We start from the raw sequence: 26,987 nt of genomic DNA on the forward strand, positions 1-26,987 counted from the left end.
CTGTTCCAGCTAGTCCCCTGGTCAGAATCCCTTGCTGGTTCCTTGTTGCCTGCTACAGTTATATTGTTGGAGTGAACAGAGCTAGTTAGGTTTTGATATGTTGCCTGGAGGCCAGAGAAGGGGGAGGCAAGGCCTGTTATCAGGAAAGTTAGCAACCTGTCCTAGCAGCATTCCACAAAGCCACAAGAAGCCAAATCAAACCAGACAGGCCCACACAAAGAAGGCCTGAGACCCTGACCAAGTGAGGGAGAAAAGGCAAAAAAAAACCCTGCACCCAAAGAAATACTCCATCCTTTAGTGAACAACTATTAATATAAGGTAGAAACCCAAACCCAGGGCACAGCTCTCTGTTGAGCTGGCCCACTCTGACTTCTCAAGAGTGTATTCTCTCTAATACTCTTCTCTTGCACCCCTCAACCACTGTCTCCTCTGTCCTTGAATTCTTGTGATGAAACTGAGAACCTCTGGTGATGTCTCTGGGATAGGCGGGGCGAGAGCCTCAGGGCTCAGAGGTCTCCCTGGGTTCCTCTGGCAACAGTCTCTCCTCTCAGCCTGTCATGTGCTTGTTCCATCCTATCCCCTCACCAATCACAGCAACACTTACTGTTCCATGGCCACACCATGGTATTCTTGGTCATCAGGCCTCTGTGAAACTTTTCTCCTCTATTCTGAATTTCTCTTCTGCCTCCTCCCCTTCTCACAGCCCAGTGTTTACCTCTCAATGTTCCATGCATCCTTTAAAATCCTTCCCTCAGCACCTGGTGGCTCAGTGGTTGTGTGTCTGCCTTTGGCTCAGGTCATGATTCTGGGGTCCTGGGACTGAGTCCCTCATCAGGTTCTCTACAGGGAGCCTGCTTCTTCCTCTGCCTATGCTCTGCCTCTCTCTCTCTCTCTCTCTCTCTCTCTCTCTCTATATATATATATATATATATATATATATATGTGTGTGTGTGTGTGTGTGTGCCTCATGAATAAATAAATAAAAATCTAATATATATATATATTCCTTCCCAGGGCTTCCTCAAGGAGCCACACTGGGCTAATAGAGGTCTATGATGGTACTTTGTTTTAGGTTTGGTACCTGCCTATTCCACTAGATTACAGATTCCCAGAGGGCCATTCTTATTACTAACTGTAAGAATTTGACAAGTTTTAACTTCTCTAAATATTTTTTCCCAACTACACAACCATTGGGATTAAATAAGAAAATGCATAAAACATATAAAATGTATAAAAGTGCCTAGTAGAGTGCTTGCCATTGAAGGTGTCCAGAAATGTCTTGAATGAATGGATAAAACCTGATATGAGTTTTCTTCTCCCAAAATTCTAACCAAAATAAAACAAACTTTCAGCAAGAATTGCATTTTTGAAATATGGATAATGGACTTTCAGTTATCTACTTGTACAGATGTCCGAGGCCATGAGAGTTCAAGTAACTCAAAATTAATATATTGTCTTTTGAAGCAATTTTAACATTATTTGAGCATGTCAGTTTTGCTTTTCTTGGGCAAATGATTAAAAGTCTTTTCATCACTATGAACACTAACTGGAAGATTAAAGCCTTGAAATATATTTCACAGCAATAACAGACTGACTTGAGATTTTTTTAAAAACCATACACACAAAAAAAAAAAATAAAAAAAAAATAAAAACCATACACAAAAAGTGATAAAGTATACTATTTCACAATGATCTTCAGAGAAGTTAAGTCCAGGTTGAATATCCTGACTTTGGACACTTAACCATCCATCCATTGTATTTGTGGTTTATTCCCTCCCATTCCATCGTAAGCTCATTTTTAAATGTCACTACTTCGTGCAATATTCATTGAGTATAGAGATTCTGGGAAAGTGTCCCATAGCCCAATTTTGCTTCCATTAGCCACAAATAGCTCTATAAGGAACCAGTTATACTCTGATAACTTTCAATTCTACATTTCATTTTTTACTTTATCCACCTAGAATTTTCAGGAATCACAACCTATCCCTTCTTCCCACTTGCAGTTTCATAGCTGGAAATTTCACAGGCTGCTGTATCCAAATAAAACCCTAGTGATTATATGGTCCAATCTCCTTATTTCACAGACACCAAAAAGCTAGTGAAAACTGGGTTGAGAGCTCTTTCCATCCTGCTGTGCAAAATTTCAGCATATTTGCCCCATTACTTAATCTTACCCATTAGTCATAGTCCTCTCTTGTAATCTTTGCTTGTACATACTCTCAGCCTCTATTATGACTCTTTTTCAGCTGTTCCAAAGCATTGTTTGCACTTCTAGGCTAAACCTTTAACCATTCTTCTTTAAACTGTTGATCCTTACTACCCCATTCAAAAGATCAAACCCTGGGGCACCAGGTGGCTTAGTCGGTTAAGTATCTGACTTGATTTTTGGCTCAGGTCATGATCTCAGGGTCCAGAGATCAAGCCCTGCAATAGGGTCCATGCCCATGGAGCCTACTTAAGATCCTCTCTCTCCATCTTTCTCTTTTCCTCCTACACCCCAGGCCCTGGCTCATACTCCCTCTCTTAAAAAATAAATAACAGAAAAAAAAATAATCAAACTCTGGACTGGGATACTCGCCTTGTTGCATCATCATTCATTGGTCTATCTCCTGTCCTCTTCCAAGGCAAATAGGTTCAAATGTGTAATTGGCTCATTCAATTACACAGGAGTCATTTTTAGCTTTGTTTTCTATGCCATGGACCTTCTCTTCTTCCACATATCTCACTTAATCCTCAGAGCAATCCTATGAAAGGTAATTATTCTTACCCAACTTTATAGATGAGGAAAAAAGATCAGAGCAGTTAAATTATCTTGTCCAAGACCAACACAACTAGTAAATGTTGGAACTGAGATTAGAACTTTAGTCTGTCTCTAGATCTTGAATTCTTAACCACCATGCTATATTAACCTGCTTCATATGATTCTTCAGTATTTGTTCACAAATACTCTATCATAAATAATACAGTCAAAATGTAAGTCTATGTAAAACCTAAAGCAAACAACCCAATAAAAAAACAGTCAAAAGATTTGAGCACACACTTCACCAAAGAGCTACCCAGATGGCAAGAACATGAAAAGACACTCAACATCATTAGTCATTAGGAAAATGCAAATTAAAAACACAGTATCACTGCACACCTATGAGGATGGATAACATGAAAAAATACTCACTATATGAAGTGTTGGTCATGATGCAGTAGACCTGGAACTCTCACACAGCTTTGTTTATAATAAACAAAAACTGGAAACAACCCAATGGCCATCAACAGATGAATGGATAAACAAGTTGTGGCAAGTCCGTACAACTATTCAGCAATAAAAAAGGAATTGATTACTGATACAATCAACAACATGGATGAAGCAAAATAACTATATTGAGCATAAGAAGCCAGATAAGAAAAAAAAAGAGTACATGCTGTATGATTCTATTTATATAGAATTCTAGAAAATAGAAACTAATCTTTGGTGACAGAAAGATCAGTGGTTGCCTGAGGACAGATGAGGGAGGGTGTGGCAGAAGAGAGGGTCTCCCAAGGGGTATGCACGATGGCTCTGTTCAGTGACTTGATGGTGGTGATTGTTTCACAGGTGTAAACTTACCTTAAAACTTACACATTTAAATTTGTGCCATTTATTTTATGTCAGTTACACTTCAATAAACCCAAGATTCAACATGCTAGTTTATAATGAGAAATGTAGTCTTTGGATTGTTTGCTTTGTTTTTTGTTGTTGTTTTTAAGATTTTTTATTTATTTGACAGAGAGAGAGAGAGAGAGAGCACAAGTAGGGGGAGTAGCAGAGGGAGAGGAGAGAGAGAAGTAGGCTCTCCACTGAGCAGGGAGCCCAATGCTGGCCTGGATCCAAGGGCCCTGGGATCATGACCTGAGCTGAAGGCAGACGCCCCACCAACTGAGCCACCTAGCTGCCCTCGGTTGTTTGCTTTGAATAACTGATTTATTCTTGTTTGTGAACCTCCACTCCATTGAGTATAAGGAAAAACAATATAAAATAAAACTTGTCTATTAAAAGCAACTCAAAATCTTCCTTTCAGTCTCTGAGTTACTATTCCTCTCCCCAGGGCACCTTGGTGAGTGGGCAAGTTCACACAATCCCTAGGCAGTGAAGACTGGTCTCACTTATACACACAGGTCCTTGGGTTGTCATTTAGAACCTCGAGGGCCCTGTGCAAGCGCAGTGTCCTCACTGGATCGCTTGACGTCAAAATGAACCCACGTGTTGTTGATTATGACCATTCCCTCACCACGTTGCCTCATTTTTTGTCCTTGTCTTGTCAGCCTACTTTTCTACCTCCAAGGCCTCTGCTGGTCCTTCCCTTCCCTCTTGATTTCCTACCCTCCTGAAGGGTGTTAACATTAAAAAAGAACAGTGCCAGTTAGTTTACCAGCAAAAAAGTGGGCTTATTTGGAATAGCATAGAACTATAATCTGCAAAAAGCAAGCGAAGGTGAAACAATAGGCAAGTTTGCCAAACAAGGGTAAATGCTCTTTTATAGAGGAAAGTGGGGAGCTCTTTTATAGAGGAAAGGCTGTTATAAACAAAAAGTCCATTGGAGGAAACTGGGAGTTTGAAATATAGTGGCTTCTCATTGGCTGAGTTGTGACCGATCTCATTGGCTGGACTATTGCCAGGGCAGGAATAAAGACTTTCTTCCTTCTGCTGGGATAGTAGAGTAATATTCATATGCAAAGTCTGTGTCTTCCTGCTGGGGTTGCTACTGGCAATGAGTGGTAGAGCACGAGAGAGAATTTCCCCTGCTAACTTCCCAACTCCATTCTAAATGAGATTTCCATGATTAATTTTCACATTCCCCCTTTTGATCAAGATCTTCGAAAGCATTGTGGATTGACAGTAAGTTTTTCCATATTTAGTGGTTTTGTCCCTCAGTGCCAGGAAGGACCTTTCCTGGGTGTCATGTCCTATTTTCAGGGGAAAGTGCATAGCAATTAGAAGATGTAAGGCCACATCTGAGTTAACAAGGATGGTTAGGAGGAAGAAACTCTCAGGTACTCCCACCTAAAGTTCATACCTTCTCAACATCATCCCAAAGCATTGAGCCAGCATCACCTTATTGGGTACATAATTTTTAACAAGTTTTGTAGGCAACAAAATACAAAACTTAATCATACAAAACAGAAGTAACAGCAATTCCAAATTATCACATGGTTCTAGACCAGGCCACCAGGTCTGCAAGTAGCCAACTGAAATATTTATTGACACTTATCCTGACTTAGGGGAGAGAGCTTTTCCCTATTCAAGGCAACTCCGAAGACATGTGTGCCTTCTGGAAGTATCCACTTAAAGTAACTATGAAAGCAAAACAGTGAATACTCCAAGAGCCCACTGAAAGAATTAAGCAAGTATGTTTGGGAAGATATGGTGCAAGTATAAACATGAAACAATAGCTGATGAACTTTTTGCAAAAAAAGCAAAATTTCAAAGACATTTGAATGCAGTATTGTCTTCTCAAGAGATGACATCTCAAAAGATGTTTGTAACTAAATGTGTTATGGATAATACAGCCTGTAAGTTTATACATTCAGAGGACATCAATCTGGATAAGAATCCAAAGCCAGTTAATAGTTTAGATTAAAGAAGACCTTTGTGAGTTCTGAACCTTCTAACCCTTCAAAAAAAGCAAATGAAAAATTAAACTGTCCTGGGATCATGATGAGGCTGTTTCCAAAAGGCCATAAACAAAATAAGAGGTTCCTTCCTCTTACAAGGGCTTGAGAAATGCAGGCAGGGGCATTGTCTTTCCAGAAAAGAGAGAAAGCAACAGTAAGAAAAAGGTGTACAGGCCTGGCCCAGACATCTTGGGAAAGAGTCTCATCAGATGACATCTGCTTCAATTCCAGGAAATCTTTCCTTTCAGGCCACCAGATGGTATGTGAGTCCAGCCAGGGTTTGGTGCTTCATTTAAATATGTCAGATGAATCTAAGAGTCTATACCCTGGAGTTTGATGGCACAAGGGTTAGTTAGCAGTTTCTGATACAAGTCTTTCCAGTGAGGTAGAAGAGTTTCTCTGGAGGTGTCTTTCTCAACAGAAGTCTCTAGGTTGCAAGATGTGATCCTTAAGGTCATCATCTCCCAGAAGATTGCTCTGTCAAAGCGTGGTTATTTTTAATAGAAGCAATATTAGGCCTTTATGCTATTGAATTATATTTCCTTTTATCAACCATGAGCCAAAGAAGGCAGGGGCCAAGTGTATTAGACAACCTGTGACTCTCTCAAAGGCCAAGAGTCTATGAGTTCCCAAGGGATATATCTGTGATTTAGAAGACCAATGGCAATGCTTTTGGCCAAGGTATTTGGAGGGTCTCTACAGATTTTGCCAACTGAGTCTCAATAGTGCCCTTTAGTACATGTGACTAACCCTGAGGATTGAGGATGGTATGTACAAGGGAAGTATTCTAAAACTGGTCAAATAGCAAAGGCTTATCAAACCACCTGACTAGTAAAATGGGTTCCCAGATAGAGCTAATCTTTTCTGACAGAAGCAGCATTGGCTTGTCTACAGGAGAAAGTTTGGATCTAGTGAGAAAACATATAAACCAAGACTAAAACATTTATCCATGAGAGGGAGAAGGTGTATGATCCATGTGTATAAATACGTTTCCTTGGAATATACTTTGGACAGGTGGGACAAGTGAGGTAGGCAATTTTTGGAGTCTCATTAATTTCTCACCACCAATATTGGCTCATTATTGCCATGATTTTGTCAATAGTCTGATAGTTTAACGCAGATACAGTGGTAAGAATTGGGAATTTTAGATTTTTATTGTCAAGGGCAGATTGTTATTTGGCCCAAACCAGTATTTTCTTTTTATTGAGCCAACAATGATTAGATTTCCGTATTGCTTTTCTCTCTCTGGGGCCAATTGCTGGATGTCTTTTGTCCATTTTTCCAAATGATGCTGGGAGAGCAATCCCTTTGGACCAGGGATCCAAAGAATCCAAATAGGGATCTGGCTACTGGTTTCCTTGAGAGCAGCACTTTTTGCAGAAATATTAGTGAAGTAGATTACTCTGGGAGTTGAATCTGGAATGCCCAGGGACTGTAATAGCCAAAGCATTAGACAAAAAGCAAAGCATCTAATAAATTTTGGACATAGAAGCCATTTTAAATTTCATTCCCATCAGAGGGAAGGACATTTCATTGTTTCCATAATATTCCAATGTCATGAGTTACCCCAAAGGTCTACCAGCTATCAGTATGGATGTCTGTGGTTTTAGCCTTGGCTAAAGTCAAGTAATGGTATAGAATTCAGTCTCTATGGCTAAAGTGACCAAATGTAAAGGCACTGTTTCGGTGACTTCAAAAGGAGTTTCAAGAGCATATCCAGCATGATATTTTCCAATTTTATCCTTTAAATAAGAACCACCAGTAAACCATGGAAAATCTGCATATGTTTAAGGAGTTTCCTGTACATTGTCATGGGTATTCAAAAGGTAACTTGTCAGCATTAAGCGGTCATGAGGGGTTTCATCTGGATCCAAATATAGACCTTGATTTGAGATTAGATACCCCAAGTATTAAACCTGGGTTTGAGCAAATAAATTTTCTTTGGAAACTTTATGTCCCTTTAAAGCCAAAAGTTTTAACGAGTAGATGCTATCTTCCTGTGAACAGGTTTGAGAAGGAGGGCAAGGAAGCAACTCATCTGTGTATTGTAACTAGAAGAATCTGCAGACAATCATCTATCATCCAAATCAGCCTTTAAGGTTTGTGAAAAATAAGAAGGACTCTCAGTGAGACCCTGGGGCATTACTCTCTAAGTGTATTTCCCTTCCTCCCACCTGAAAGCAAATGGACTATCCTGATCAACTGGAATACTAAAACAGGCACTGCATAGGTTACTTACAGTGAAATATTTACTTTCAGTACAAATGGATGTCCCTAGTGTATGGGGGATGAGAACAACACAGTGCCAAGAGATAACAATGTTATTTATTGCTTAGAGGTGCTGGACAGACCTCCACTGTCAGCCACTGAGTTTTCTCATGGGTACACTAGTAGTAGGGGGGACTAGTGCAGGAGAAAATGAGGCCCTAACACTTTTAATCTTCTATTACCGGCTTGATGCCTTCAAGCACCTTATTATTAATAGCATGTTAATTATAGAAGAGGTTTTGAGGGATCTATTTGAATCTTGATGGGAAGTGCACTGTGGAATCTGCCAATATCAGGTGAGGATTTTGTTCATAAACAGGATGGTAGCTGATCCAATAAAAATGAATAAAAGATGTCAAAGTGTCGTTGAATTCCCCTGGTTGGCTATTTTGATTATTTCCATCAAAATCTAGAATTATTTCCCCCTTTTGGGAGAAATTCAGGCAAGATACTTTTCTAAGAAATGTCGGGTCATTGAATGAATAGGGCCAGAGGAACTAAGGAGAAGAGTGTGTATTTCTCAAAGGGCTTAGACAAAAGGGAGTAGGTTCAGAGACAGGAACCCATAGAAGTTGATTAGAGGACCTCCAACATCTGAACTGTTTTGGTACTTTGAGCAGGGGCTGATTTACAGCATTGGGGTTCAGCATCGAGAGTGGAGCTCTGGTGTCAACATGGACAGAGGGAGATTCATTCCCAATCTGGAGACTGGTTTCTCTGAGCATGGAGCACTTAAATTTGTGACAGTTTGTTTTTTCAATGCCCTGAATCTTTGCAATAACAGCAGAAATGAAGAGATTTTCGTTTTATTTAGGGGCCTTCATTTGGTGGAGTTGAAAATTGACAATTTTAGTGGGGTTTTGTTTCTTTTAGAGAGGAGGGGGGAGAGTGTAGTGGCAGAGGGAGAGAGATCTTTGGGCTTGGAGCCAGACCAGGGGCTTGATCTCATACTCTGAGATCATGACCTGAGCCAAAATCAAGAGCAGGATGCTTAACTGGCCGAGCCACCCAGGAACCCCTAGCAGTCTTTCTTTTAGGTGACTTATCTAGGTTGTAAGTGAGCTGGTTTGCCAAATTAACTAAATCTGGAATGGTAATTTCCCATTCCATTCTGGTCCTAGCTAAAAGAGAAATATCCCAGTTCAACCAATTAATAATCTTAGAGTTAAATGCTACCTGGATGGACTCAACATCTAAAGACCAGAATATTCTTCAAAGACTATTTGGAGTTGACTGTAACAGTCATGAACAAATTCATCAGGCTTTTGTGTGCAAGCCTGAATTTTGTTCCAATCAGCAGGCATGGGAAAAGCTATTGTAATTTCTTGGTGGAGCTTTCCAGCCAGTGCTCCACCATCTTGTCAAAAGTTAAGGGTTTGGTTGGGTGCCAGGGTAGCTCATCCCAGTTAAACATCCAGCTCTTGATATCAGCTTAGGTCATGATCTTAGGGTTGGGTGATCAAGCCCCGACTCGGGCTCTATGCTGGGTGTGAAGGCTGCTTAAGATTCTGTCTCTTTCTCCCTCACCTTCCTCCATCCATCCATCCATCCATCCATCCATCCATCCATCCATCCAATTTTTTAAAAAAGTTAGGGGCTTGGGGGCACCTGGCTGGCTCAGCTGGTAAATAGTGCAACTCTTGATCTCAGGGTCCTCAGTTCAAGCTCCATGTTGAAGGTAGAGGTTACTTACCAAAAAAGAAAAAAAAAAAAAAGTCAGGAGTTTCTCTAAATTTCCTTCAGAATGTTCCCTTCTGGCTAGTTTCATCCAATGTTTAGTCTGGTCCTCATCAATAAGCTTGTGGGCTAACTGATATAAATCTGAGAAATCAGGTTGGTAAATTGGAATAACTAGATTAAACTCTTCAGCAAACTTACAGGAGTCGTCAGTCATTTTAGGAAACTCATTAACTATGGCTCACAATTCAGCCTTAGCCTGGGTAACATAAGAAACTTGAGTTTTGTTTAGATCCTCAGCAGACTTAATTTTAAGGAGGCAGGTTTTCATACTTTCAAGAACAAGTAGGGTGAGAAATGGAGGAGATGGGAAGTTTGGCAAAGAGAAGAAAATAGCATGGTGCTGGGGTGGGGCGCTGAGCACAAGTCGGCTGCCACATGCCTGAGGACAAAGAAGATGGGAGATGGGGAAAAAGTCCTCAGGAACCATTTTGACTCCCTTCAATTGTTTGCTGCAGGTATTTTGCAGAGGCAAACTTAGGATCCTCAAAACATCTGGAAGCCTCAAGGTACCTTTTCAGATAGGCATCCCATTCAGGTTTGGGGTTGTTGGTTTGGGAGCCATGGCTTTCTAATTTAATCTTGAGTAAAACAAGTTTGGGAAGATCAAAATTCCCCTTAAAGGCCACTGAAGCTCTAGATTACTTTTGGTTAAATCAGTCCACTTGATTATAAATATGCACACTGGGGAGCCATAGCTTTTCAACATAAAACTGGCCAGAGTCTAGTTGGGCGATTTGGGGCAAGGGTACCCTCCAAGCATTTTGATGACTGGAATCCCATTTCTTAGAGGTTTTGTTTTTTTTTTAAGATTTTATTTATTTATTCATGAGAGACAGAGAGAGGGGGTGGCCAGAGACATAGGCAGAGGGAGAAGCAGGCTCCATGCGAGGAGCCTAATGCAGGACTCAATCCCAGAACCTCAGGATCATGACCTAAGCCAAAGGCAGACACTCAACCACTGAGCCACCCAGGTGCTCCTCTTAGAGGATTTTCTCTACAGCAAAGAGAAAACTTCCTAAACAGGAGAGTTGCACCAGGAGCAGCCTGGTTCCAGAAGGAATCAGGCCAAAGGCCAGCCCAGTTCCTAGAGGAACAATCCAGTTCCAAAGAAATCAGACCAAAGACCAGCAGTTCTGACAGAAATAGTCTGGTTCTGAAAAGGAGTCAGTCTGAAGGCCAAACCAATATCCTCAGAGAAAGAAAACCCCAAGGCCTTAAAACACATCCCAGATAAGGCCTGGAGAGAGAGCTGCCCAAAATCCAGGAGAAATATGACCCTCAGATGGCAGGGTAGAACAGAAAGCAGTGAGCCCAAGGGCTCTGCTGGTACTCACACCTGTTTGCTCACCAGCCTCAGAGTTGTTGGGGGTCTTCTCTAGATCCCACTTCCAATCACTGAGTGATGTTAACCTTAAAAAATGAAATTGCCAAAAAATAAAAAATAAAAAGATAAAATTGCCGGTTATCTTACCTGCAAAGTGAGGTTTTTTGGAGAATGGCAGAGAATTGCAGCCCAAGCAGAGCAAGCTACAGCAAAACTATATAGGGGACTGCCTCCAACCAAGGAAAGGAAGGCTCTTTTATAGAGGACAGGGGGATGTTGGGAAAGCTGTTAGAAACATAAAGTCCATTGGAGTAAACTGGGAGTTTCATTGGCTAAATTGTGAATGTCTCTCATTGGCTGGGCAGGTGCCAGGGAAGAGGGCAGCCTTTCTTCCCCCTGCTGGGATGGTAAGTTCATACCCATCTGCAAGATATGTCTTGTCCTTTATGTTTGCAAATGGTAAGGCATGAGTGTACCCCTGCCAGCCTCCCAACTCCATCCTCATTGAGATTTCCTTCTGGGATTTTCCTTCTATTAACTTTCACAGGGGTCATGTGGAAACTTTTGGAGTAAGCTGTGAGGAATCAGTCACATTATTTCAGGCTCATGATGTAGGCATCTCCCTATCTTTCCCACATCATGCTGGACACAGCACTGGGCTGAATGTGATGCTGCTCTCAGAGCCTACAGGCTTTCCAGCATCTGTCTGAGAAACTAGGGTACTACGCCAATGGCTCTGATTCTTCTATGTCACTCAGGATATTTCTACGACCATCTTTGTAGTAGAGTGGGGACTTGATGAGGCTAGTCAGCCCTTAGGGTGCAGACTTTAAGCAGATACACCCTGTCAGCATTGCCTGCCTGAAAGGAAGCAGCTCCTTATTTTGCAACCTCCTGTCCTCCCCAAGTCCCTGCCCTGCTTTGTGATTTGGTTTATACCTGGGACAAGAAGTTGGGGGTGGGAGGCAGAGAAAGAAATGGGCTTTGGCTCTAGATATTTTCGTACTATAGCTTCCTTTTAAAAGAATCTCTCTTTCCCCCTATCCTAGGAATCTCCCTGCTAATTCCCGAGACAGGTATGTCTTCACTAACCGACATATATACTAAATTTTCTTTCCCTGTGGCTTATTGTAAAACTCAATCCATAGCTCTCCAAGTTTTGCTATCATGAAAGGAGCCTTGGGGAATTTAGGAATTCTTTTTCCTCCTGACAAAGTGTGGCTCTCAAAACCATAGCCTCACTAGGAACTGGAAAGGCCACTTTGATAGATAAAGGCTGAGACTCGTTCTATACCTTGGCAGTCTTACTACAACCAGCCCAAATCTCCTGAGGCAAAAGAATGCCTCTGGCAGGCTAGGAAGAAGGTCACATACAAAGAAATGCAAAAGAGAAAATCACATTAGTATATTTCAAAACTGTTATTTACAGTTCAGGTTTTATTTAAATTCACATACAGTTTTCATTTCTATACATTCTTGCTCCGTGCCATTGTCTGTGATTACTGAGAATTGCTTTTCTTAGATCAATTCACTTTATAAACTAGAGGAGTCACCCACAGAAAACCAACTTAGTATGATAATTTTTGAGATAAGATTTAATTTTGCAATGATGAAAATATTATTTGGGCTGCAGATATAAATAGTTTCAAAAAGATCACTTCTATATTGATCTCATTAAATAACATTATAATCATTAGCATTTAAATCACTTTTGAAGGCACGATTGCTTTTTGGTGTTCTAAGGTAAAAGATTTTAAAAATGGATTAGGCTTTAAGAATTTAAGACTGTATGATATACAGAAAGTGAAGAAGAAAAACCAGCAATGTCTTTTGTAATCACTTTTTGAATAAGGAAAGTCCAAAACAAAAGGAATAAAGTTAAAAGAAACAATCTAAGCACTTAAATATCAACTTACCTAAAAGTTATTGAATTACAGTGGCTGTTTAAATAGACGAAGATAGCTCATATTGTGCATTTACATAGCTGAATAATGGTAGGAAATGCTAGTCCCAAAAGAAAAATGACGAAAAGATTCTTTCCTTGCATAATCGGTTTCTGATGAACAAAGAAAAAGGGCTTACACCTCAGATTGCTTTACTCCCTATTGCCTTCTCAATGTTGAAATTCTGTCATTTGAAGGGAATTAGATAAAAAGACCATAAAGATCTTTATGATCTGGTTCTAATATTCTATAAACCCATGATTTATTCCATATCTCAAATATGTGTTCTCTGTAAAAACTGTTTCTAGAAAAGCCATCGGCTGTAAGCGATGTTAATGTTCTTACTTCCTTATTCATGCATTGGTTTATATTTTCATTCTGCTGTTTGTATATACTTTCCACAGATTTATTGTGTGCTTATCAAAAATATTTTTGCATGACCTTGTGCTAAGTGGGCCCTTATTAAGATATTTGAGAGAGAGAATGAATTTAGAGACAAAAAGCTATGGTCTCCAACCTCAAGGTATTTTCAAATGGCTGCTTTTTTTTTTTTTTTTTAAAGTATGCTTAGAGACAGGAAGAAACAGTTTCAGGAAACAAGAAGTTTTCAGTCTGAAGACCAGTGTTTAAGTCTAGATTACTTCTGTGTGATACTGGACAAGTAGTAATGTCTCTGAAACTCATCTCCTTTGTTTCTAGAGCGAAAGTCATATTGCAGACCCTAGCCTGCTTCTCATGTGAGGATCAAATGAGATCACCGTCAAGCTTCAGATAAGAATGAGGCCAGGGTTCTGCAAGCCCAGCAGATGACTTCTTCCAGCAGTTTAAAGGTAGAGCCCTGGATACAGCCTGTCAAATTTGGTAGAAACTTATGGAAGATGGAACAGGTGTATGTGTTGGAGTGCAGGGGTGGCAGTGGTTGTGATGGTTGGAGAAGGATCAGCTCTGGTAGACAAAGGAATTTTGAAATGAATGAAATAAAATTCAGGAGCTAGAACTCCGGCAAGAATGTTCAGCACATGTTCTGAATTGGGAAGGAGTCATAGAAAATAAGTAGATGGGCGCACTTAGGTGGCTCGGTGGTTGAGCATCTGCCTTTGGTTCAGGTCGTGATCCAGGAGTCTTGAGATCAAGTCCCTCATCAGGGTCCCTGCAGGGAGCCTGCTTCTCTCTCTGCCCATGTCTCTGCCTTTCTGTATTTCTCATGAATAAATAAATAAAAATCTTTGAGGAAAAAAAAAAGAAAAGAAGTGGATGGTTAGGATGGAGACCACTGTGGGGAGGAACAGAGGCAGATTCAGAAGTGAGGAGGGCCTGATAGGGGCCGGGTCAAAAAGCCAAGGTTAAACCCAGGTACGAAACGGTTGGTTCTCTAAATAAGGATTGGCTGGACAGAAGCAGGAAGTGGAGACAGGTGTTCTAGGCCATGTTGGCCTATTGTGCAGACAGAAAAATCTGATTTCCTTGTCTCCAGCTAAGGGTATTAAGCGTAGGCAAGGATTGGGTCTTTTTAGGGTGCAGCAGTAGGGGAAAACAAGATGGCTAAATTGTATTATTAGCACATTAGGTACCAGGGTCAAGGGAAGATAAAGAAAATTACTTCACGTCATTGCTGAGGCTAACCCTGCATTGAGATTTAGTCTGTTAATTTATAAAGTTTATTAGCCCAATATAACCACATTGAAATGGCCACTCTTAAAATTCATAATGATTATTCATTAAGAATAATCTTTACTGCATATGTTACTTTTAAGGCCATTGTGAAGATGGTTAGTTCTTTTATATTGCTGGTATAAAAGTCTTATCCCATATAGCTTGAGACTGCTTGGGTGGTGTCTGTTAGCCTTCCTGTAAGAGAGGACAAATCCAGTCATGTGCTGGCCCCCAACACCTGAGACTTGCTTTAGGGGCAGGGGTGGCACTGGATAGAGGGCAAATAGAATTCAGCCAAGGAAGAACAGAAAAAAACTGCAGAAGCACTCAAATCAGAGAGTAGCTAGGTAAGGGAGCCACCAGGAGGCAGAGATTTACAACAAAATTTGGGACTGGTCCTGATTCATCCTGATGATCCTGTGAGCTAGGCTTGCCTTTCTAGGGCTGGCTGATCTCATCCCACATTTCCAAGAGGCCAGAAAGGAGCCTTAATTTTAAAAAGATTTACAAATCCTTTCTCTATAAAAACAATAATCAATTAAAAAGAAGACAAGAGAGGAGGAGGGAGGGAGGCAGAATTTAAAAAAAAAAAAAAAAGAAGACAAGATTATAAATCCATTCATAATAGTAACAAAAGTAAAGATATCTAGAAATAAAGAAGAAAGATACAGATTCTTAAGAAGGAAGCTATAAAATCTTATTGTAGGATATTTAAAAAATGAAACAAATGGAGAAACAGACCATGTTTTTAGATAGAATCCTTAATAGCCCCCAAATTAAAATTTTCCCAAATTGATCAATAAATGAAAGGTAATTCCAATTAGAATCCTAAGGAGATTTTTTTTTATTGAATAAAATACTCTTAAAGCCCATACAGAGAAATATTTAAGAATAGCCAAGAAAGTAATTAAAAAAGAGGAATATTGAGAAGGATTTGCATTACCCGGCAATAAAATACATCATAAAACACTATATTGGTAGAAGAACAAATGACAAAACAAGGGAAAACAATGAAGGTCCCAGAAATGGATTTTAACATATTTAGGAACTCAATGTTTGACAAAGTTGAAATTTCAACTCAGTGGGAAAAGGATCACATATTTACTAAATGGCTGGCACACCTGGTTAATCTATCCAGAGGGAAAAAAAGATGAAACTCTATCACATACCACATAAAAATGTAAATTCCAAGTGGATTAAAAAATTAAACGTAAAGAAAAAAGCCATAAAAACAAGTTGTAAAATTTAGAAGATGATTTGGACAACCTAGGTGTTAGAAGAGCTGTTCAGTCAGGATTATAGAAAATGTTTTTGTGTGGCTGAAGGTATCAAAACAATGCCAACAGATTGAAACTATATTTGTTAATGTGATGAACTAACCTTATACTGGGCTAAACCCCACACTAAGTCATGATATATCATCCTTATTAATAGATTCATTTGCTAATATTTTGTTAAGCTTGAAATCTACTTTGATAGTAATACAGTTACATTAGCTTTATCACTTATAAGTGTCTGCTTGGTATCTCCTTTTCCATGCTTTTCCTTTTAGCCTATTTTTTAATTTATATTTAAAGTGTGTCTTGGGACACCTGGGCGACTCAGTGGTTGAGGTCTGCCCTTTGGCTCAGGGCATGATCCCGAAATCTTGGGATCAAGTCCCACATCAGGCTCCCTACAGGGAGCCTACTTCTCCCTCTGCCTGTGTCTCTGCCTCTCTCTCTCTCTCTGTGTCTCTCATGAATAAATAAATAAAATCTTTAAAAAAAATAAAACGTGTCTTTTGTAAGCAGCATATAGTTGGGTCTTGCTTTATTACCCAGTCCGACAATCTTTGCCTTTTAATTATTTAGTTTACACTTAATGCAATTATTGCTAATGGTTGGGTTAATACCTGCCATCTTTTGCCTTTTCTAATTGCCCTGCTTAATCTTTTTTTCTCCTTGCCTGACATTTTTGGAATTACCAAGTACTTTTGGGGATTTCATTTCATCTCCTGTATTACCTTTTTGGCTCTATTTTTGTTTATATTTTAGTGGTTGCTTAAGAATTATCATATATATCCTTAACCTATGATAATCTACATTGGATTCATATTATATCACATCACATGTGTTGTAAGAAACTTAAAACGGGATTATTCCCTCTCTTATTATTTCTGCTATTTCTTTCTGTCATACATTTTACTTCTACATACATGATAACTCCCACAATAAGTTGTGTGTGTGTGTATATTAGGGAGTCAATTCTCTTCTAAATAAATTTAAGATGAGGAAAGGCCTTTGTATTTACTATATATTTACCATTTTTGTGATTCTTTATTTCCTCACATAGATTCTTATTGTCATCTAATACTATTTCTCTTTATCCTTAAGAACTTTAAAAACTATTTCCTGTAATATAGGCCTTATAGTAATGAATTCTCTGTTTTTTCTTTATTTCACCTCATTTTTATTTTTTGAAGATTTATTTATTTTAGAGAAAGAGAGATTGTATGTGCAGTGAGAGGGGTAGAGGGAGAAGGAGAGAGAATCTCAAGCTGATTCCATGCTGAGTGTGGAGCCCAACATGGGGATTGATCCCATGACCCTGAGGTCATGACTTGAGCCAAAATCAAGAGTTGAATGTTTAACCAACTACACTACCCAGCCTCCCTTCACCTTATTTCTAAAAGATGTTTTTCTATATAGAGAATCCTTGGTTAATAGGTTGTTATTGCTATTTGTTTACTTTTGGTACTTAAAAAATATCCTTTTGTGGCCTTCTGGCTTACATTGTTTTGGTGAGATGCCATCAGTAATTCTTATTGTTTCCTGTATGTTGTGCATCTTTTCTTTATTATTGCTTTTAAGACTTTATCTTTGTATTTCAAGGTCTGAAATAGTCATGACTGGAGGGTTAGAATAGCCCTTCTAGGGCATGACCTTTCTTGGGTCTCAGCTAAATAACCATGGTATTTAGTGAGGTCTTTCTACTCTAGGTGGTTGGAACTCCAAAATCCTCCTCTGTTGGAAAAGGTCTGGAATTTCTGTGTGGTGTACAGCATTCAGTAGCTGTTGACAGCCAGGTATTGCAGACCCTTGCCCTGGCAAAATGCACAAGGAGATGCCTCTGCAAACATTTGGACCTCTATCTCTGCACATAGCTCTCTTGCCCTTCCAATTTTTTTTTTTAAAGATTTTATTTATTTGAGAGAGAAAGCATGAGCAGGAGGAGAGGCTGAGAGAGAGGGAGAAGCAGACTCCCTGCTGAGCAGGGACCTCCCCCCCACAATGAGGAACTCGATCCCAGGACCCTGGGATCACAACCTGAGTTGAAGGCAGACACCTAATTGACTGAGCCACCCAGGCACTCTTTTCTCTTCCAGTTTTTTATAGGACAGCTCCCAACCACTTCAGGCAGCCTCAAACTCCGATCTCTTTTTCTCTGCCCAGCAAGACTACTACTCTCTGGGATTTACTTCCTGGTACCACAATTTGGGGAGTGCCTTGAGGCAAAAAACAAGTGTGAATGTGTACTTCATTTTGCTTGTTTTTAAAAAAGTTTTATTTATTTATCTGACAGAGAGGGGGAGCACAAGCAGGAGGCAGGGGTGGGGATAAGCAGCAGGCAGAGGGAGAGAGAGAAACAGGTTCCCTGCTGAGCAGGGAGCCTGAGGTGGGGCTCAATTCCAGGACCCTGGGATCAAGACCTGAGCTGAAGGCAAACGCTTAACAGCTTACCCGACTGAGCCTCCCAAGGACCCCTGCCTGTTCTCTTAAGAATCATAGCTGCACATTGTCTCTTGTCCAGTGCTGAAAACAATTGATTGATGTATTTTGTTGAGTTTCTGATGGTTTGTGGTGGGATACTAATGATTTCATCATGGGCAGAATCAGAATCAGCTATACAGGCTAGTTTTTTACATTACTAACAACTTAATCTTCCATCACAGGAATTTAAAAGAAAAAGTAAAGATTTTTGATAGAAATTGTTGTAAAATATAACATCTATTTCCCTGACTTTTTAAAAAAATTATCTATTCATGAGACACAGAGAGAGGCAGAGACACAGGCAGAGGGAGAAGAAGCAGGCTCCACGCAGGGAGCCCGATGCAGGACTTGATCCCAGGACTCCAGGATCACGCCCTGAGCCAAAGGCAGGCACCCAACCACTGAGCCACCCAGGAGTCCCTATTTTCCTGACTTTCAAAGTCAAACTTTAAATATAATGTAACCCTTTACCAAACACTTAGTCACAGTTACAGATAAAGCTTATTATATTATGCTGTCCACACTGACTCCTTTAAGAGCTCTTGGAATGAGGGGAGCTGGCATATATGAATGAATCAATGAAGGAATGAATCGCTACCATATTTTGCTTAGCATCTACCTCCACATGAGTGTTATTCCTTTTCCTCTGCATTCTCCCTTCCTTTTGTGTCTCAGCTGACCTTGGGAAACTGAAGTTGTTGCTGTCTTATTTTAGTTTATGTACAGTATGAAAAAGAAATCTACTCCTCAAATTGCAATTATTTAGTGTCTCCCAATACTTAATAAAACTGATTTTTGTTTTTATCTACTGTTTAGAATTATCTCCTCTGTGGCTACAGATTATCAATCTGTTGAATATTTCCACTTGCTTTCTGTATTCAGTGGATATATAATACTTCTGCCAATTTTCAAAGCGGAGTTTAGAGTATTTTCAACTCTTTGGCTTACCTTCCCATTCAATTCAACAAACTGGTGTGTGTCATGGGCCAACTTTGTGCCATACAAGGTGCTAAGGGCTGGTGTTTCAAGGATGGACAGGTGTGTTGTGACTCTTCTGTAAGTGAAAAATCATGACAATGGCTTCACTGGTGTGTTTCTTGCATAGAACCTTGGTACTATTTTTGCAGTTTTGTTCATACTCTTACCATAGCCCTCTTAAGCCCACATAGAGTGTAGGGCTGATTATGAATATCAGTTTGGATGTTTCACTACATTTCAATATTTCTTACTTCTACTGTTATTATTTTTTGCTGTAATGCAATTAGATTTTATCTAACTTTTGTGAAACTTATGACTCAGTGCAGATGTGATATGTAGAAGACTTAATATACACATACACACGTATGTTTATTACTTCAGTTCTGTATAAAATAATTTCAGACTGTCTTGAAGCCCTTGGTGTAAAGATTTGTTCATATTAAACAGAGACTAAGGTGTGTATGAGTGAAGGTTTGGGAGCTTTGTTCTAATTCTGGCTAGGAGGAAGCCTTAAAGCAAATCATTCACACATTTTGCTTCATATGTAAAATGAAGTAAAGAAACTGCCTTATGTTTATGAGAACTATAACCAAAACAAGATCAAATCATTATATTAATAAGTAGAATAATCATAAGGATAGCTATATATATTGATGGTTGAATTGCTAGTCTCTATTCTGAACACTCTATTCTGAATGTGAGTTAACTCCCTTGTTCCTCCAGCAAAGCTATGATGGATAGAGTATTAATATCTCCATGTTACAGATGAGGAAACTGGAATGTAGATAACTTAAGTAACTTACCGGGAATTAACGCTGCCAGCATGCCACCAAGCTAAGATTTCAACTCAGGCCAATTCTAGGGATTTAAAAACTACCTTTACACACAAAATTGCTTTTTAGATGCTGAATTTAAGAATGTGCTTCAGAATTCTAGAAGGTGCTATCTACTAAACAAACAGAACACTGGCTAGTCTTTACACTAATCTTAAATTCCAGCCTGTGCTCCAGAGGATGTGTTTTCCCCTACAACTTAATTTAATTACATCTGAAGCTGTTCAGATACCCATCCATCACCATCCCATTTTCTGGGCAGCTGTCATATTAAAGAAATTGAATCTATCACCCTCAAGGCACATAAAGACACAACTAATATACTCCTCTTCCTGGACTGTGCTTTCACTCCAGGTGTTGCCTTATCTCTCCCCTTCCATTCACAGCCAACTTGGCCTGCCTTTGGACCCTATCTTCCTGGGCTTTCTCCTTCCCTTGGCGTTATTAACCACTTCTTGCTCTTTAAGCTCTCTGTGGTCCACTGATGTCCTCTGCCTCTAGCCTAAAGAGATTTCCCCCTCTCTGTATCTTCTTTCTCATTTCAGGCTTTACACTGACCATGTCCTAGAGTGATTTGTGTGCATACCTCTTCTTCATACTTTGAGCTTTCTGAGCCCTGGAATCTTTGTACTGGCTCCCCACCCCACCCCCAACCTGGCATGATGCCAAGAGAGGAGTAGCTCCCCCTGAAACGTGTTCAATGTTCTTTGAAATAGCTATCATTAAGAATATTGGCAGGTAACCCCATAACAATTCCTTGGGGTTGGTAAAGAATCCTATTCCAGGAAAATCCTGAATATCATTATCAAGGGAAGTTTTTCTCCACATTTGGGAGACTATGCACATTTTAAGACCCACGGGTAAGAGTGCTGTGAAGACAAAGTGATTAAATTTATTTAATAAATGGAGCTAGGATACTATCTTGAGCAGGAGAGGGAAGGATCCTCACATTCTCATCTCTGTTCTTTCTGAACTAAGGCTCCTTCTCTCTCAGAGAGGAAACATGTTCAAAAATTCCTTTGAGCATCAGAAATATTCCGATGGGAAAACTATTAACTTTTCCAAAAACATACTGTGGTGAGATCTTTGGTGATTAGATATTTAGCATTTTTTACTTTGGTGATTTGACAGCTATACCCGAATGTGATTGATTTCATCTTTGAAGTGTTTGTGATCTCACTGTCCCCACCTGTGGGGAGGCAGGAGTGCAGGCAGGGGTGTGTAAGCTTAGCTCCCTGAGGTCTATCAGCATCCAGGAGGGCTTATGCTGGTTGGACTTACCCTTTGTTGTATCTGGGAAAATATCCACAATAGTGCTGTTTGGGTATTGCTGAAGGTGGATATAATCCCCACAATGTTAGAGTGTATTTTAAAAGATGATGATTTTTTTTAAAGATTTTATTTATTGAGAGAAGGAGAGAGTGCACACAAGCAAAGGAGGAGATTTTTATTTATTGTGAGATGGAGACAGAATCTCAAGCAGATTCTGCACTGAGCACAGAGCCCCACACGGGGCTTGATCTCACAACCCAAGATCACAAACTGAGGAGAAATCAAGAGTTGGACACTTATCCTATTAGCCACCAAGATAATGTTAATGAGGGAAGAGAAAAATCTTTAAAATGATAACTACAACAATATATTGTCTAAAGTATGTTAAATATCATTTCAAAAATAATATGAATACAATAGTTGAGTTGCAGTTACTACCAGAGATACCTTTTAGGTAAGGAACTCATCGCTTTACACTCTAGTTTCCTCATCTATAAAGTAATAGTTCTAACTACTCAGCATTGTGGTGGGGAATAAATTTGATTTTGTTTGGGGTGTGTGTGTGTGTGAGTGTGTGTGTGCCCATGTGTGCATGCAGACACACACACACTTGGCACAGTGCCTGGCACACTATTATAGCTGAAATTCAATAAATTTTTAATTAAAATACATAATTTGCAAAGTGTGATACATCCATTTTGGTGCTAAGATATTTTTGCTACTAATTAATAAGAATTGACATGTTAACTCTGTGTAACAAGTAAGTATCACCTCAACCTGATGGAAGCTATAATGGGATGAAGATTGTCCCTCTTGAAATAAACTTATTGGGGGATGCCTGGGTGGCTTAGTGGTTGAGCATCTGCCTTCTGCTCAGGGTGTGATCCCAGGGTCCTGGAATTGAATCCCACATAAGGCTCCCTGCAGGGAGTCGGCTTCTCCTTCTACCTGTGTCTCTGCCTCTCTCTCTGTGTCTCATAAATAAATAAATAAATAAATAAATAAATAAATAAATAAATAAAATCTTAAAAAAAAATAAACTTATTGGTTCTTAAATAAATATGTTTAAGTTGGTTAGGTTTTATTATGGTTTAAAAAAATCTACAGGTAAATAATACAAAAATAATTTTTTGAATTGGCTTAAATATGTATTTTTTTGTAGGGGTTTTAAGATTCACATTATATTCAACATATTTTTATATTTCTGTATATGATATTTTTACCATATGTTTGTATATGGTAAAGTATTTTTATATATGATATCCCATTTAATCTCGCTCATGGGTAGGAAGGGTAGATAATATTGATAAGGTCTTTAGGCTCAAGGCAAATGAGCCTCAGAGGGATTGTGACTGTCCAGTCACATAGTAAACGGTGGTCAAGACTTGGTACTTACTGAAAGCTGGATTTTTTGAAAAAGATTGTATGTATGTATTTATTTATTTAGAGAGAGTGTGAGAGTGGGGGAAGAGGCAGAGGAAGAGGAAGTGAATCTCAAGCAGACCCTGCAAGTGCAGAGCCCAACCTAGAGTTCAAACTCATGACCCTGAGATCATGACTTGAGTAGAAATCAAGAGTTAGACACTCAACCAACTGAGCCACCCAGTTGCTCTGTGAGCTGGATTTTCTGACCCAAGTCATGTGCTCATTCTTCCTCACTCTGCCTCTGTTGTGATCATCAGTCCTTGGTTTTGAAACTTAGAAACATGTATATTTAGGCACATGCCCCTAGGATTTTAATTAGCTCTTAGTTCTTAAAAAACAACTTTTAACATATTGTCAATGATTTTTTTAATCTAATAACCAAAGACATTTCCAACTGTTGCTCTGACTACATTTGTATTTCTTTGAAAATTAGTTTCGAAGATATGGATCCCAAGGCATTGTGTATAGAATTTGTAAATGTCTTCTGAAATAATATTTTTTAAAAGATCAAATTAACGTTACTTTTATTTTACTGCTGAATTATATTATAGTCTAAATCTTAAATCCTGTAGAAGTGCCTATGTGGCTTAGTTGGTTGAGCATCTGCTTTCAATTCAGGACATGATCTCAGGGTCCTGTGATTGAGCTCTGCATCAGGCTTCTTGCTCAGCAGGGAATCTGCTTCTCCCTCTGCTTCTACTACTCAATTCTCTCTCTCTCTCAAATAAATAAATAAATCTTTAAAAAAAACACTGAATCTTAAATCCTATAAATCTATATATGGCATATATTCTCTATTAAACACACTGACAAATAAACAAAAGCTTTCAGAGCCTTTAAGAAGTGCCACAAGCTGTTTCTGAGGCAGCACACGACTTTTGATGTGCACACAGGAGAGGTGTTAACTCTTAACTTAGCAACAGGAACATTTGAAAGGTGGAAGCACTAAGAGACCACAAAAACCAGTTGATTACTCCCATGGGTACCATCTCTGATTAGTGGGCTTTTCTGAGACTGTTTTTCTCTCCACTCAAAACCAAGGTAAGAATGATGCATATTCTCTATCAGTGTAGTGAGAGAGATGAACACATAGAAAACTGATTGTGGGAATGTGGGAGAGCATGGTACTGCAGGAGAAGTTTATGATCAGTGAGAGGCCACCACTGGCTACATGATGAGTTGGGTCAATGTGTGGACACTGAGCAGAGTGGACCAAGGTGACAGTATTGGCTTCCTAGGGCTGCCAAAACAATGTATCACAAGCTAGGTGGCTTAAAACAAAAGCAATGTATTCCCTTCCAGTTCTGGGGGTGAAAAATACAAAATCAAGTTGTTGGCAGGACTATCTTCTCTCTGAAGACTATAAGGGAGGATCCTTCCTTGCCGTCTTCCTAGCTTCTGGTGGCCCCTAGCAAAGCTTGCTATTCCATTAACTTACAGATGCATTACTCCAGTCTCTGCCTCCATGTGAACATGCCTCTCTATATGTCTGAGTCCAAGTTTCCCTGCATGAATCGTGATATTGAGAATGTGGCCCCATGTTTCACATAAACTTGAAGATGACACTGATTTAATAGACATCAATGATTGATAATTATCACCGATGGGCTTAAGTGGAAGACAAGAAGTCTAAGAAAGGGAAGCAACCATCCTCGGGGGCTTTACACATTTGTCAATGTGCAGAGACACAGTAAGAGGGCATCTCAGAAATTCCTGCTCCACCTTTCTTCCCTTCCCTCATTTTTTCTTAGCCACTACCATCACTTTTCCCATGCTTTTCTTTGTCCTCATTCTCTTACAAAATCACATTTGACATCCAAAATATAAGATAGGCATGCTCAAGATTGGGATGATGGCTAGGGTGCAAGACATGTTCTGCTCTTGCTCAAGTTTAGGACTTACTGAGAATCGAAATTGCCACATTTTTCATCGCTGCCACAATCTTCTTTGTTGGCTGATAGTCCTACTATCAAGACATTCTTTCCTTCGGCATTGTGAAATGATCTTAAAGATAGTTTAACATGACTATTTTCTCTGTTAAATGAAGCAGTCTGAAGATGATCCTTTGCACAGTTATAAGAACACTGAATTTAGAAGATTTGATGGTAAAAATGAAATAAAAGAATCATTTAATTTTAAAATAATGTTTTACATAGAATCATCAAATATATTACTATTTTAATAATAAATATTTAGTTGATTTTAATAAGCTAATCCATTAAATGAATATTTGCAAATGATAAGATTTTATTTATTTATTTGAGAGAGAGAGCACAACTGGGGAGGATGGACAGAGAGAGAGGGAGAAGCAGACTCCCTGCTGAGCAGGGAGGATCATGACCTGAGCCCAAGGCAGATGCTTAACCAATTGAGTCATCCAGGCACCCCAAGAGTAATTGATAAAATTATCAATCCAGAAAATTGACTGACAAGATTACCCTAAGTCATAGAAAGAAGAAAGAAAAAGTTGCTTAGAAATATCACACTGGTTTGAGGAGATATCTAAAATGATACTAAAAAATAAATAAAAATAAAAAAAATAAAAAATAAAATTAAAAAAAATGATACTAGCAATCAGCTCCAAATTAGTTACGTGAATGACCTATTGGTCCTGAAGTCTTCTGGTAAGCTGCTCCATGAACAAAAAACACCTTTGGTTTTCTACATGGATGACATCCCAGGTACAGTTACTATACTTTTGGTCTTGCAAATAGTCATGGATCCCTTGGAAATAATTCTTTATTCTGAGTCTGCAATCCTCCCTCTGAGAGGAGGAATGATCCTTCTGCCCAGTTCCTTGCTCCAGGCATGCCTCTGTCTTCTCTGTTTGCTGATAAAGTCCACTTAGGAGTTTCTCTACATGCTTTCATTCCATGGAGATTGGGAGACACTGAGGCTGAAAGTGTTGAGGACCTGCTGTAGCATTTCTCGGATAGCTGGGACAGCACTTTCCTTTGGAACCTGGTCAATATTTGAAACCTGGAGGAATCTGAAGTTGCTTCTGTCCTTGAGACATCTCAGAGGAAATCTGCCTCCTTGGTTTTCTAAATATTGCAAAATCTCCCAGTTATTCCTCCTTTGAAAGAGACAGTCCAGAGAACAGGCAGTACTAGAAAGAAGTAGCACTAAGGCTCAACCTGGCAAGCTCCAGCTGGTCATGGTAGCCCATTCATAGTGTCACTCCTTCCTCAGAGAGAGCCAGGATATGGATCACCTCTGGTTGCACAGATTCTACATCTCTGAATTTTTATATCTGTGGAAGACTTGTTTTTGTACAACATTTCAGAGTCTTGCTACTTTCTTGTGGTCTTTTCCACTATCTGTTTATTACTTCTTAATAATAAACAAAACTTTGTAGTGTCTTTGGATGGTGATGCACATTTCAATTTTAGAATTGTGATAGATTTGAACTATCTCCTATGAAGGACCAACAATCAGTTAAGTGGAAACAAAGCTGTGAATGTCCTTGCCTTAGTTTACATTTTCTATTGCATGGCCCATAGTGGCTTTCCTTCCTTTAGGTATGTTGTTTGTCCTTGTTTCAATCAAGAATGACTCTTTCTGGGTAAAATGCTTGTTTAGATATTTGGGATGGTTTTCAAGGCTTTGTTCTAGCTAATTGTGCTTTATCACAAACTTGTATGTCAGAGTCCTTCCAATAGGTTTATGTATATTGAGATTTTTGTTAGTTGTTTTTTTTCCTTCCAACAAAAACCAGAATTGTGGAATGTGTGAAATATGTCTTTGGTCTCCTAGCCCCTGTTTAATTCTGATCACCTTGTTCATACTCATGATACTCCTCTTTTCCTCTTTAGGTAGAAAATCAGAGTGATGGAGAGTACCAGTGCTGAAGCCAGGCTGCCAAGGTTTGGAACAGATTTACCCCCTTCAATCTGAGGCAGCTAATATAGCCCTCTAGGCCTCAGTTCTTTGCTGATTCATGTTAAATGCTTAAGACAGAGCTTGATGTACTCTCTGTGTTTGAAGAATGCCATTGCTTTTAGGATTACAAGTACCATCACACCAGCCTATTCTCAGTTCCTGCATGTGCTGTCAACTCTTAAGACTCTAAACACTCTAAAGCTGCTAACAGTTTCCATTTCTCCTTCTAATTTTATTGAAGATGGGTCATGTGTAGGATATTGTGTTAAAC

General features: G+C 39.3%; 1 long non-coding RNA gene across 1 annotated transcript; it reads left to right on the plus strand.

Annotated features, from left to right (window-relative positions):
• Nucleotides 1-4,303: 4,303 nt before the first annotated feature.
• LOC140640936 (uncharacterized) lies at nt 4,304-26,987 on the plus strand. The gene is made up of 7 exons (XR_012037536.1): nt 4,304-4,870; nt 7,654-7,745; nt 10,110-10,160; nt 11,344-11,385; nt 12,028-12,054; nt 13,621-13,751; nt 26,650-26,987. It is a non-coding gene; the product is annotated as an uncharacterized lncRNA (long non-coding RNA).

Source organism: Canis lupus, chromosome 10, assembly GCF_048164855.1.
Source record: "Canis lupus baileyi chromosome 10, mCanLup2.hap1, whole genome shotgun sequence".
NCBI classification, from domain to species: domain Eukaryota; kingdom Metazoa; phylum Chordata; class Mammalia; order Carnivora; family Canidae; genus Canis; species Canis lupus.